Source organism: Sinohyriopsis cumingii, unplaced genomic scaffold (assembly GCF_028554795.1).
Source record: "Sinohyriopsis cumingii isolate HCF-2022 unplaced genomic scaffold, ASM2855479v2 utg000744l, whole genome shotgun sequence".
NCBI lineage: Eukaryota > Metazoa > Mollusca > Bivalvia > Unionida > Unionidae > Sinohyriopsis > Sinohyriopsis cumingii.
Window position 1 is genome coordinate 662,413 of NW_028315928.1, and position 13,328 is coordinate 675,740.

Consider the following 13,328-nt stretch of genomic DNA (forward strand, 5'->3'; position numbering starts at 1 on the left):
GATAATAAAAACAAAACAAATAGTTGTTTATCAAAATTATCACTGATTTTGGAACATGGTCAGCAACTAGATACATTGTTTCTATTATTAGTTGTTTACGTTGAAAAGTTAAAATATAAAAAAATATAAAACTAATTTCTGGAGAGCGTCAAATACAATATACAATGTTACAGTACAATAGCACGTAGTGGAATAAAAACAAATTAAAACTAACAGACAAACAATTAAATTAAATAAACATAACACTATACAACTCTCCCAAGTTTCGCTAGTTTAAAACCAAAATGAAATTAACGTATATTGTTATACAATAGTAATTTTCTCCGAATCAAAGCAACCTTTCACAGCACACCCGCGAGTCATTATTCTTTATATTAATAAAACATGTCGCAAATAAATTTAACTCGAGAAACACAATACTTCAGGAGCAATCGCCGTAACGTTTTCAAGTGTTAAGTCGTCTATCACTAAGGAACGTAATACACAATTGGCGATAAACACACGATCAAAACCAAATCACAACTGACAGAAAGTTAAAGGTCGATATTGAAGAAATCGGCCTTATTTTAAACATACACCATCCGCAGGCGTTTACAAAAATATAATCCCCCATATTCCTTCCCGTAAACAATCTACTGGTAGTTTTCTGACGGATTCGAAGAAAGACGTATATTTTAACTGATTTGTGCCCAGGTGATAGTATTGGTCGAAGTATGGATCTCTCAGTGGCTGTGATGCGAAAGAGGATTAGCAGGGTGGGAGGTAGGAGAGACGCTAATGGAGACAATATCAGTTTCTTCTTGAAGCACACATATTCTTGTTATAAGGGTGCGTTATATAATTTACCGAAAGTTCTTGATTCAAGAAAAACAAATTTACAAACCCAATTCTGATCATTTTCTTAAAAACTATTCTGTCACCCTGTTTTGGCGCCACGTGACCTCTGGGGGCGTTGCAACCATCTCGTTCGACCGCCACCACACCCCCACACCCCCACCCCCGCCACGTTAGTACGCTGCTGGATACTAGATAGTTGATCTTTTGCCAACGAGCATAAAATGCTATTTAAGACATTAAAGTGTGTAAATTGCGTAAGTTCTATAAATGACTGTTTGTCGTAGGTTTTTACGAAAATTAGTAGTAAAACCCGTTGAAAACTTTGGGGTAATTACTCACTGGCTGGTGGGGTCAGGTGGGTTCTTGGAAGAATTAATTTTTTTTCCTTTCGATGGATTAGGTCATGTAGCTTGTTTTACGATGTGGGAGATTTGCGAAAAGTCACGTAGCTAGTAGCAGCAAAATGCGGTTTCACCCCTTTTGTCTGTATATAAGTACTTTGAGCTGGATAGTTTTGGTCAGTCTTATTTGTTTTGTTCTTGTTGTGACATCACTCTTCGAACGCATATATTGTTGTGTTTAGATATTATTTGACAGAAAACATTTGTTTAGATTACTCATTGGAATTCCAAAGTGCTCATCGGACTAAAATATAATTCATGGACTATTGTGAATTGTTAAAAGGGGTTCTGGACAATGCCATTTTGATACATCAGGACTGTTGGCAGAACACTGCATTCGAGGATCAAACATTCATTCTGTAAATTTGATTCTTTTGGGCTTGAATATAACATTTTAAGATTATTCTGCTTTCAGTTCATAGTACGGTAAGTTTCTCTTACATTTTCATTTTCTAACTTTGATAATTAAATTATTTAGGTTTTACTATATTTGTTTGACTTTGCTCCTTTCTGTTAAATATTTTAGAGCTGGAACACTTGTTTAAGAATTAGTTCTCTCAGGGCGAGTCTAGAATGACCTGTAGTCTATCCTTTGAATTTTTTTAAAAATTTGTCCTCTTCTTTCCTTTTTTAGTTAACTATTGTAGGATGTTATTGGTTATCCTCCCAGGTTTTTATTTTTGGCCTCCAATAACTCCTGATGTGTGCTTCGATCTTTCTCCTATATTTTTTATGTTGCGTAATTCTGTTCTTTCCTGATCGTAATAATGGCAAATGTTTAGCACATATTCAACTGTTTCCAGATTTGTGACGTGAGGGCAGTTTGTATTTGTTACCCATTTACTCTTCTTACGTATATTTGGTTTGCATTGTTTGTTAGATTATTTTATTCATTATATGCGTTAGGTTATGCAAACCTGTAATTTTTAGCTGACCTTGTCCAAAATTAAGTTCATTTTCTACCTGACCAAAATCGTTGATTTTGGTTTTTTAAACAACATGCTTGTCTGAATCTGAGTCCAGAGCATTGGAAATTCCCCCTGAAATGCTGGATCTACATGATGTTAACCATTTACTATATTATTATTTTAGTAACAGACCTTGTTTAATTATAGCTTGGAAATGAACTTTTGACCTACGGTATCGGTTCTTCTTTTGTGTCGTAGCTTTTTTAAATTGTATAACCTTGTTGATCTATACACTTTTTATTCGTGCTATAAGAATTTGAGGTAGATTCATTGTTGTTTTCAGTGTTTAATTTGGACTGAAATTTTTTTTTTCAAGTTATTCTTCTTTGGAAATTCAAATTGCTCTATTATATTCTTGGAAAGACACATTAACTGGGAATTATAGTGAATTCAAACAAGGAAACCTTGGAATATATTAGAAAAGACTGTTGTGTTACGAGTATATGCTCTTAACATAAACAACAAAAAAGTGTGAAGACAACAAGGATTGTAATATTTAACAAATAGTTTATTCCCTGGAATACAAAGTGAAAAATGAGAAAAAAGAACTTACGTATTGCGAATTAAATCCAAAGTTGATCCGAGAATGAAAAACAAAAGTCCTAGTGATAAAAAATCCTCAATGAAATTGAGTTCAAGTCCAGATGAGATCAAAACTTGAAGTCGATGACGTGTCTGTTATGGTCAGCGAAGTGCTGATGTATCAACAGTCTCTTGTTGAATCACAGAACCATTTTTCCAGATTTGAATTCAGTATAATTTTGTTTCTATGAATGTCTTTATCCACAATTTTTTTCAGGACACTTCTGTATTTCCAGAGAAAATAGTCACTTGAATTCAATAATTTGATGAAAATAAAATTCAGCCCAAACTGGTCAAAACATAATTCAACTTACAGTGCTAGATGTAAAAGAACGACTGGTTAAAATCCTTACAGTTACAAGAAAGTATAGTTCTCTGCTTGACCTCAGGTCACATTAGCATTTTCTAAAAACAACTATTACCTAATGGAGAAAAAACTTATAGAATGGTCTAATGAGCCTTGCTTCCTTACTACTCAATAGCCTATAAAATTCACGTGGGAATCTCCCAAACCCTGACCTTGATCAACATATTTATCACTTCTTGTTTACCTGAATAATAATTTGGCTAATGAACTCATACATATAGAGTATAATCAAGCTATTTTTAGTTGGTTACATAAATGAAACCAAAACAATATTTTAAAAAAATCAATCAGGTCAAGCAGAAATGAACTCGATTTTGGACAAGGTCAAGTCCAGTAAACAATGTTACATTACAATACCATGTAAAGAAATAACAATAATTTAAAACTAACATACAAACAATTAAAGAAAATGTATATAACATGGCGTTTGGTTTGGTTGGGGAGGGGTGCTCCCAATATATTATTTCAATTACCATAGAAGTCACACCCCGGGCTCGATTTTGTAGGGAGTGAAATTAGTGATAAAGAGAGGTAAGGCTCTGAGCCCCCAGTCAGCAATGCCGACAGTTAAATTACTGAGAACACAAAAGGTGAAATTCAAAAGAATAACAATTTAATACAATTTAATATTCAAATGATAATAATTTTTCAATGACTCTTCCTGTCGACCAAGTGATAGCCCATTGCTTCCTTTGATTTATAGTGTGAGATCGCTAGTAGTGAAAGGGGTCACCCTACGGACAATGGGAATTAGCATTACAGGGACCCCTGGGTCACTCTACGGACAATGGAAATTTAACATGGCGAAAAATCGTGGGTCACTCTACGGACAAGGGGAATTTAACATGGAGAAAATCGTGGGTCACTCTACGGACAAGGGGAATTTAACATGGCAATAAATCGTGGGTCACTCTACGGACAAGGGGAATTTAACATGGGATTTTTTTTTTAAAAATTTTTTTAAAAAAGGGGTAGGCAATTCAAAGACTATCTCTTTTCGAGAAATATGGCTGGCCCTGAAAAGGGCCTTTGGGTTTTTTCTTCTTCTTCTTTTAACTTCTTAACTTCTTCCACCATCCTCTTATTTTGTCCATCATTCCTTTCTTCTTTTTCTTTTCTGTTTCCGGCAACCAGTCCGGGTGGCCCATGGCCCGGAACTTCTCTTGGATTTTCATCCAGTTTGTGTTCAGTTTTTCGAATTCATCCCTTTTTTTTCTATTTTCTTCTTCTTGTCTTTCCTTTAACCACTTTTCTTTGATCTTCTTGACCTCTTCGGTCAGCACATTCCTCATTAGTTCTTCAGCTTTCTTAAGTTTTTCTAACCCCCACTTCGCGAAACACCAATCTGTCCATTCTACAATGTCTTCTAGAAAGCACCTTGCACTCGTCACATGATCTATCGCTTCTTTTAACTTACCCACTTTGACATACGGTGGGTTAATTAAACCTCTGATTCTCTTCTCCTCATCCTGTATCATTTCTTTTACAATATTTACGGATAAGTGGAGGCTGGTTACTTGTCTTGAGACGAAGTCTTTTGTCACTCCATACCTCCATTCCTGTTCAACCCTTTCTACTACACTCAATCCATCTACCATCCAATACCAACTTCCCATAAGATTGTTATATAAAGCTGAAGCTGCTGGCATCTTCTTGTTTGCTTATTCCGTAGAATGGGTTCCAATGGCCAACACTGTTAGTTTTATACTCAAAGCGCGAACGTGAAGGAAAACATCCCCTAAAAACATAAAATTGATCTTACCTAGATCATGACCCAACAACGCGCGTACGTGAAGGAAAACATCCCCCCTACTTTCTCATTTCATATAATAAAACCCTAACTTTACTCTTCACATACGCTAAGAAACCCATAATCTACTATTCACACAAACATACCTGAGCTCTTACAAACACAAACACACAAACGCATACCCTCACACTATCTTAAAAAAGAGTTAGTTTTTATATACACACTACTCTACCTACACACATTGGCAAATTGATCGTTATTTCTTTTCTAGAGTATTGGGTAGCCCTTAAAAGGGCTGTTTTGTTTGGAACTTCATGGGCACCTGGTTAATGGTGGCACCTTCCAGGCCTGGCGCCACATACGCATCTTATCCCCCAGTTACTTTTTACCTTTTGGGGGGAGAGAGCAGAGGCAGGATATGTTGCTTCAGAATCCCAATTTTCGCTCTCCGGGATTTTGAAATTTCTTCTCTCCTTTTCCTCCTCCTCTTCTTTGTTTCTTCTTTCCTCTTTATATCTTCTTTCTTCTTCTTCTTTGTTTCTTCTTTCCTCCTCTCTTATCCTTCCCTCCTCGACAATGGCTTCCGCGGCCAGTTCATTTAATATGCGCCTGGCATATTCCAGATGCACATGAAGCTCCAACAGTTTCTCAAGTCTCGTGTTCATTTTTTTTGGTGTTGATCAATCAACAAGGGTAGCTGGACTGCCTAACGACTTTCAATTTATACTGAAAGCGCGGACGTGAAGGAAAACATCCCCTAATAACATAAAATTGATCTTACCTAGATCATGACCATAAAACAACAACAACGCGCCGACCTAAAAGAAACACTCGCTCACTTTTTTATGCTACCCATCACTTCAATAGACTATCCACATACGCAAAGCAATCCAATCTAACCCCAAATATACCTCAAACAGCCCAAAAAACTAACATCATTTTAATCTACTATCCACACCAACCTACTTTATCACTTACAAACACAAACACACCAACACATACCCTCAAAATTTTTAAGAAAGAGTTAGTGTTTATTTTCACACTACTCTACCTACTCACATTGGCAAATTAATAGTTATTTCTTTTCTAGAGTATTGGGTAGCCCTTAAAAGGGCTGTTTTTTTTGCTATGGCATTCTTTTTAGTTTCTAAGAATGCGATGTCCTCTGAGGATAGACTTTCTGGCGATAGGTCTGCTTCTTCGGAAAGAGAAGAAGAATTCTTTGGTGTCGATACGACAATCGACAAAGCCTCTGTCAGCTTCAGGTTGCTGCTGCTGCTGTTGCTGCTGTTGCTGCTGTCTCTGAAGTCTGTACTTCTCTGTCCATTCTTCTTTCTCCCTGTTCATTTCTTCTCTGAAGAGCTCTTCTATCAGGTCTTCAGTGATTTTTAACATTCTCACATTCTCTATTTCTTCTGGTTTCGGTATCAGACTGTGTCTGACCCTATGCAGATTCACGTAGGCTTCGTTGAGCTTAGCTAGTTTGGAGCACATCTTCTTAGGAGGATGAGTCGACAATGGATGGCTAGACTGGGAACAACCCGGTTCTTAAAGTGAAAGCGCGGACGTGAAGGAAAACATCCCCCACACGGTTTTCGAGCCGCAACGTTCATGAGAGGGATAGTAAGAAATGAAAGAGCATCAATTCAACATTCTTATAGCTAAACAAACCACAAAGGCATTTTTTTCTAAACACAACATTTTTTATTCAAAAAATCACTTAACACTAAACATCAACATTTTTAACAATAATCCAACATGATAACATCAAACAATTTTTTTCAAATTACAAACACTTTTTTTCTCAATGGACGATCTACTTTAAACAGGGCTGACAACGTTGTGAATGAAATTGTGATTTCCACTGTTGGAAATCATTAGGCCATTGATGGACACTACGTTTCCTAGCTTGAGACAAAAGATAAGCATAATGGTCACAAAACCATCGATCTACTTTCACATCGTTTCTAGCAGAAGAACGAGGATCAAAATGAGTCACTAAATGTTCTAAGGAATAGCCCAGGCTGCGATGATGCAGAAAATACACACAGTACTGTCCACACACCAAGGAATCTGTGCCTTGTAATTTCACGTTATTGAATCGGGTGGTTTGAGCATTTCTTCTCATAAAGTCGATGATATCGTCTTCCAAAGGGGGCAATCCGTACGAATCAAAATATTCCACACATCCTTCTTGAGGAAAGTAGACGGCTACCCAGTGGGTTCCTGGGAGATGACTTTCGTCCGTGTTGATCACGTAAGCTTGATGGTCTTTAGGTTTGCGATGAGGGAGTTCATCTTTAGCACAGACGACAGGATTCCAAGAAGCCGTATACGAACTATGGTTCAAAAGGTAATAAAGTTCCCAGGTATCCATTGATTTGTGTGTTTTTTTCTTCTTCACAGGTAATAATAAGTGGTCAATTCGATTCTGACTTTTTGCTTGAAAATGTCTGACGAATAAACGGTTATTCGTTCTGTTTCCTCACTCTGATTCAGGAGAGCTTCGATACGATGGATCTCTTGAGTGGTTAATGGTGGACAAGAATGTTCACGCAAGTCTTTATACCACTGGTGCAACACGTCTTTGTTCGAGATGAGACTCCAAGCTTCGTCCAGATACTCGTCCAATTTTTCTTCTTGACTTAACATCAGGCATTTATCGTGTTGAATTTGACTGGGATGATCGTTTTGACATCCATAGCAATTTTTCTTGATCAATTCCGTCATTTTGTCGACCAAGTGTTTGGCAAAACAGGAGACTAAATGGGCTTCTTGTTCTGGCCATCTCGACTTCATCATGACAATTTCTTCGTCTTGGGATTCTCCTTCCACGGTCTCCTCACATTTCATGTCCAAAGTTTCTTCACTTTGTAAAGAGGGATAACAGTCTTCCATGGCTTCTAATAATCTAGAATGACTTCTCTCAAACTGTTGATTTCTATCGTATTGTCAAATTCTGCATACAGGATGACGTTCACCGTGTTTTCTGCGCGTAAAGTTTCTGCAAACTGAATTTCCACACGAATCTGGCCAGATTTTATAGGGTGGAAATGTCCCTCGTCGCTGCCTTGGTCTGGAGTGAAATCGAAAGCCCACAAAGCATAGCCTCCGTCATAATCGTCGTACTTAATACTGTGACTGGTGTTGGTTCCTAACTGTCCGGTAGCTTCGTACAGGGACAAGTACGATCTTAAATAATTCTTCTGGGCAAAGTTAGGCTCGAAAGGTCGGGTACACAAGGTCTTGCCATCGCGACTGACTTCTATCTTGGACACATTGTAATGTTTAAACTCAAAAGGATTTTCTTCGTAGGCTCCGTTGAAGGCTGAATTCTTGACGATACCAACAATCAAACGTTTGGGTAACTGTCCTTGGAACAGATGATCTTGGATCATGGATCGTTGTCCAGCAGGAATGGTGAAGGTTTTCACTTCCACACGTCGTATCGGATACTTGGCGGTCGTTCTGCTCAACGTTTGACTGATGTCGTTACCTACTTTAGGCAACACTTCCACGCGACGTACGTAGAGCCTGGCTTCTTGGATGATGGTTTTGTAAGTGGAATTTTGTGCAGCCATCAAATGGAAAGCGGCACTGCTGCGATTCAGTCTCAGGCGGACATCCACCCCGTTCAGCAAATACTTTTCTTGTAACCACATGTCCAAATGCAAGCGATCCATCAGTTCTAAACTACGACTTCCAGCAATTTTTGCTCGTCGATCTACAAATCCCTTTGAATGTGAAGCATCCGCAGCAAGTGCAATAGCGTTGAACTTATTCGCTGGGTCAGGTTTCCATACCACGCAAGCATCCAGATGACTGTCCTTGGCATTTATTCCGTACGTCAAGAGATTTTCCAGGTAGGCACGGTAAGGGTATGTATCCATGCTGCTGCTGACTAGTTTGTTATTCAAGTACAAGTCCACTTCGCTAAACAAGGAATGCATGAAATTGTTGACGGGAGCTACTACATCATCATTGTCTATGGCACCGTTGTTCGCTTCGGTTACTTTGACTTTCAAGTACAGGTAACTGCTATTCAGATCGATGTAATCTTCGGGTTGTCCTTTGATTTCGAACTCGATGGGAGCTGATTCCGTCAATGAGGAGACGGGATGAAATTCCACCCACTGGGATTCTTGCATGGTCATCATGGTGGGGGGCATGGCAAACAGATCCAGTTCCGTCTTGGAACAAGCGCAAGACTCTCGGTGCATCATTTTTCTCTGTGTCTCAATAATCGAAAACGTCTAAGTCTCGAACGGTTTTTCTTTTCTTGGCCTTTCTAGCTTGAAGTCTGGTGAAAGGGTGTTTTCTTCGTCTTCGTCTCTTTCTACCTTGTCCTTGCTGAATGCCTGATTCGGTAGCGTGCAGGGCATTTATAGGTGTGTCTCGTCGGCCCAAAATGTCTTTGCCCGTTTGCAGCAAGACATTTTTGCCAGCCCTCATGAAGGCTTCTTTAGGGTTTTGTTTGTCGATGATGACATTTTGGAGAAATTCTTTGCCTTGCGTCAGTGCCGCATCTTTCAAGGCGTGCAATCCGCGTGTCACCATCGGTTTCAACACCGGGGCCACCGAACGAAAGGCCGATTTTAACATGTCTCCTAAACCGTGTCCTCGCTGTCGTGCCACCCCTCGGTACACTGGATACATGACTTACTTACGAATCGTGAGAGAACCGTTTTCGAAAATGGAGTTTCACCGTGACTTTTCCTTTGGTGAATGGAATATCTTGTCCCAAATCTCCTTTTATAGTAATGTTGACCGTGTCCAAATACGACTTGCTGACCGGCAAATAGTGAGGATGGACAAATTCGCGGTGGACGTGGTAAGTGTTTCCACCTTCCTCGTCAGCGTTTGTGGCAGAATCCACTTTGAAAGGAATGACACGCAGTAACGGCACAGAGGTGTGTCCCACCACGTTATACTCCACCACATCGGAGTACACGAACATCAAATTCAGTCCTTGGTTCAGTTCTACCGGGGTACGAAAATACTTGACAAAAGACTCGTTGTCGTAAATGATGGTTCTTTGGGGTAGTGTTTGTTCTACTTTCTTCCTCATCTTTATGTCACCACCCAACATGTCAAACAATTCATCATTAAAATAGAAACCCATGATTTTTTCCCCCTCAGGAAATTTCATCAGGAAGCGACGAGCTGTTTTGTGGTATTCCAGGGTGACAGTTTTGTTCTTGACATTCTTAAAAGCTTCCCCAAACACGCCATTAAACTTGGTGGCTATGGTGCTGACCAAATGTTGACCACTAAAATAATAGCCTGGGGGAATGAACAACTGATAGTCAGTCCACTTTGGATTTTCTTTGTTACGGTTTTTCTTGTCATATTTGCTATGGGTATCCATCCACTGTTGTATTTGTTCGTCATAAACTTCCACATCAAATTTATTTTGATTGGGAAGGACATTGAGGACTTGGGTCGGGTGAATCATTTCTACTAAAGCCACTTCCCAATGGGCTTCGTGATCTAAGGGGATGGCTTGAGGTAATTTGGCCGTGTAACAGCACAACTTGTTGTTGGGAAACACCTCCATGGAACTGTCACTGGGTAAGGTTAAGTAAAATTGGTTTTCGTGACTCATAATTCCAGAGTTCTGTGGCTGTCCAAGGGGTTAGTGGATGTCAGAGGCGTGTCTCCGCCCAAAATGGGGTTCTGGTTGTGGTTGTTGGAGTGGTGACTGGCACTGGCACTGGACACAACGTTCCCGTTCGAGGAGAATTTCAGGGAGGGATTGGGAAGCAGGTAACCGATGCAACTGCTCAATAAAATGGTCCACAATTGTTTGTCTCCTTGTTGCAAACTCAAATTGGCGATGGCTGCCCCGATGACACAATACACCACGAAGATTTGACAGAAAAAGACGATTTGCGTTTTAGGCACACGTTCTCCACACCACACCCACAAGGGTTGTTTTTGTAAATCTTGCACAGAAGAACTAGGGGAAGAAGGAGTGGTCGACGTAGCTGCGTCTGCTGCTGTGTGAAAGGGCATGATGGTCACTTCTTCTTTTTATAGTCGATGACTTGCGAAGCGTCGATCCAAGAATCGAAACTGGGTGGATATCCTTTCCAACGTACTTTGACTTCTTTGACACGTCGTTTGCCCACTTTACGGGTTCTGCGTTCGAGAATGCTTTCGATGTCGTACACGTCGTCTTCTTTTTTGGTGACACGTTGTAACTCGGGCAAATAAAACGTTCCTTTGAGTACTTCTCCGTTCATGTCTTCCAATTTATAGACGGCAGGATGACGGCCATGCACTCGTCCAGTGACGCGAAACAATTCGGTCGTCCAGTTAGGTAAGTAACCTTTGTCGAAAGTGCGTTTGGTTTTGCCAATGCGCACCCAATCTCCTACGGTCAACTCTCCACTTTTCTTGGGGACAGCCCTCGTCGGGGACGTACCGAACAGGCGCTCAAACACCAGCACTTCGTTGTCGGGAGTCACGTCTTGCGGGGCACGTCCGATGCTTCGATGGTAAGATTGGTTGTACGCTTGCACCAGGTGTGGTAAGATGTCGATGTACTTCAGAGTGTGGTGATGCGTAAAATATTTCCACATGCGTTCTTTCAAAGTGCGTTGAAAACGTTCCACGATGCTGGCTTTGGTTTCGGGATTCTCGGTGGTAAAAAAATGAATGTCACGTTTCTTTAATTCTTTTTGGAAAGCTTGGTTCAGAAATTCGGTGCCTTTGTCCGTTTGCCATCGAAGAGGGCGACGACCGCTTTGTTTCAACACCCGTTGCAGGGCTCGCACTAACTCGCTGCTGGATTTGGAAGTCAAGGGCACGACCCAGGCAAATTTGGAAAAGACGTCGATGACACAAAACAAATATTTGTAACCACGATTGTAGCTGGCCAAATGAGAGACATCGGCTAAATCGGCTTGCCATTGATGATCGATGCCTTCCACTCGGGTGCGACTTCTGGCAAACTTGCGTCGAATGGGTTTGTGCAAAGTGTAGGTAGCTTGTTCTTGTAACCATCGTTGCACTTGAGGTAAACGGAGACTTTTCAGTCGCGTTTTGGCAGCACGATACAATTTTTGAACTCCTGCGTAACCTGCAGGATGCGAGGGATCGTAGTAAATGCTGGCTAAGACTTTTTCCATTTTTTTATTTTGTATTGGTGTGTTAATAAGTCACCCACTCTTCGGTGATGCTACTTTGGGTGGGTCGAAAGGGTGGTTTGGAAACGGATTTACGTGTCCGATGGGCTACGGGAGTAGAAGTCGAAGGTAGTGGTGGAGGTGGCAATGGAATGGCTTTGGTTTTCTTTTCTTTTTTCACTTCTGGTTTCCCTTCTTTCTTTTTCACTTCTGTCGAAGAAGGCGTGGACATCATCTTTTTAACCCAAGCTTTCATTTCTTCTCGTTGGGGTGTGGGGGACGGGGTCAACAAGGATCCTGCAATCTTACTCGAAATGGGAGCTGCTGACGGTGTTTGAAACACTTCGCGCGTCTCTTCTTCCTCAGGTCTTTGTGGGGTAGCATCTCTGGTGACGGTTGGGGATGACAGTAGTGGTGGTGGTGGTGGTGGTAATGATGGTGCTGGACTTTTCATCAAGGTCTTAAAATCTTTTAGAGTGGGTAAAGCTGTTTCGTCTAAAGCTTTCTGGTGAAAGAGTTGCAGTCTTTGCAAGAGTTGACCATACTTTTGCGATTTTTCTGTTTCGGACAAATCTTGACGATCCATCAAGGACTGCAATTCGTGTTGTAACTGGGACATCTCGCTCAAATTGGGATTGGGAGGTAAATGCGGGGTGCGTTGTTCTTGCCACCGATGGTATTCCATCCATCGTTTGTAAGGCACTAAAGCTAGTTTTCGTCCTTCCATGGGGTTGTCAGGGGTGAATTCTGAGATCTTGGGACTTCCGAAGGCCTTTTTATCTTGCTCCCATCAGTCCTCCCAACATGGTTCCCAAGACTCCTTTTAGTATGGGGCCTAACAAGAGAGGTAAAATGCCTCCACGTTGGACCAACATCTTCTTTTTTTGACGAATGGGAATTTTCTTTTGAACCATTTTCCGAAGAACGTGACGATGTTTGCCTAAGCATTGTTTCTGGTGTTTGGACAAAGGGATCGTGCCTTTCAAAACGTTCAAACAACATTCGCACACGGTATCGATGACCTCTTTGGAGGCCGTTTGAATGAGTTTTTTTCGTAGGGGTGGAGAAGCTTTGGACAGGACAGATAACATGTCCCCATGTTTGGCTAAACGTGGTGGCAGTCCTTTCCTTTTTTTTCCTTGGGGTTTTCTGGAGGGTGACATTTTTTTGCTTGTGGGTTCCGGGACATTCACCGAACAGACACTAACGTCGATGACTTAACGCACACCCTTTTATCTTTTTTTTTGGGACTATCGCTTTGTCATAAAGGTAACAATGTTTTTCCGAAAATCG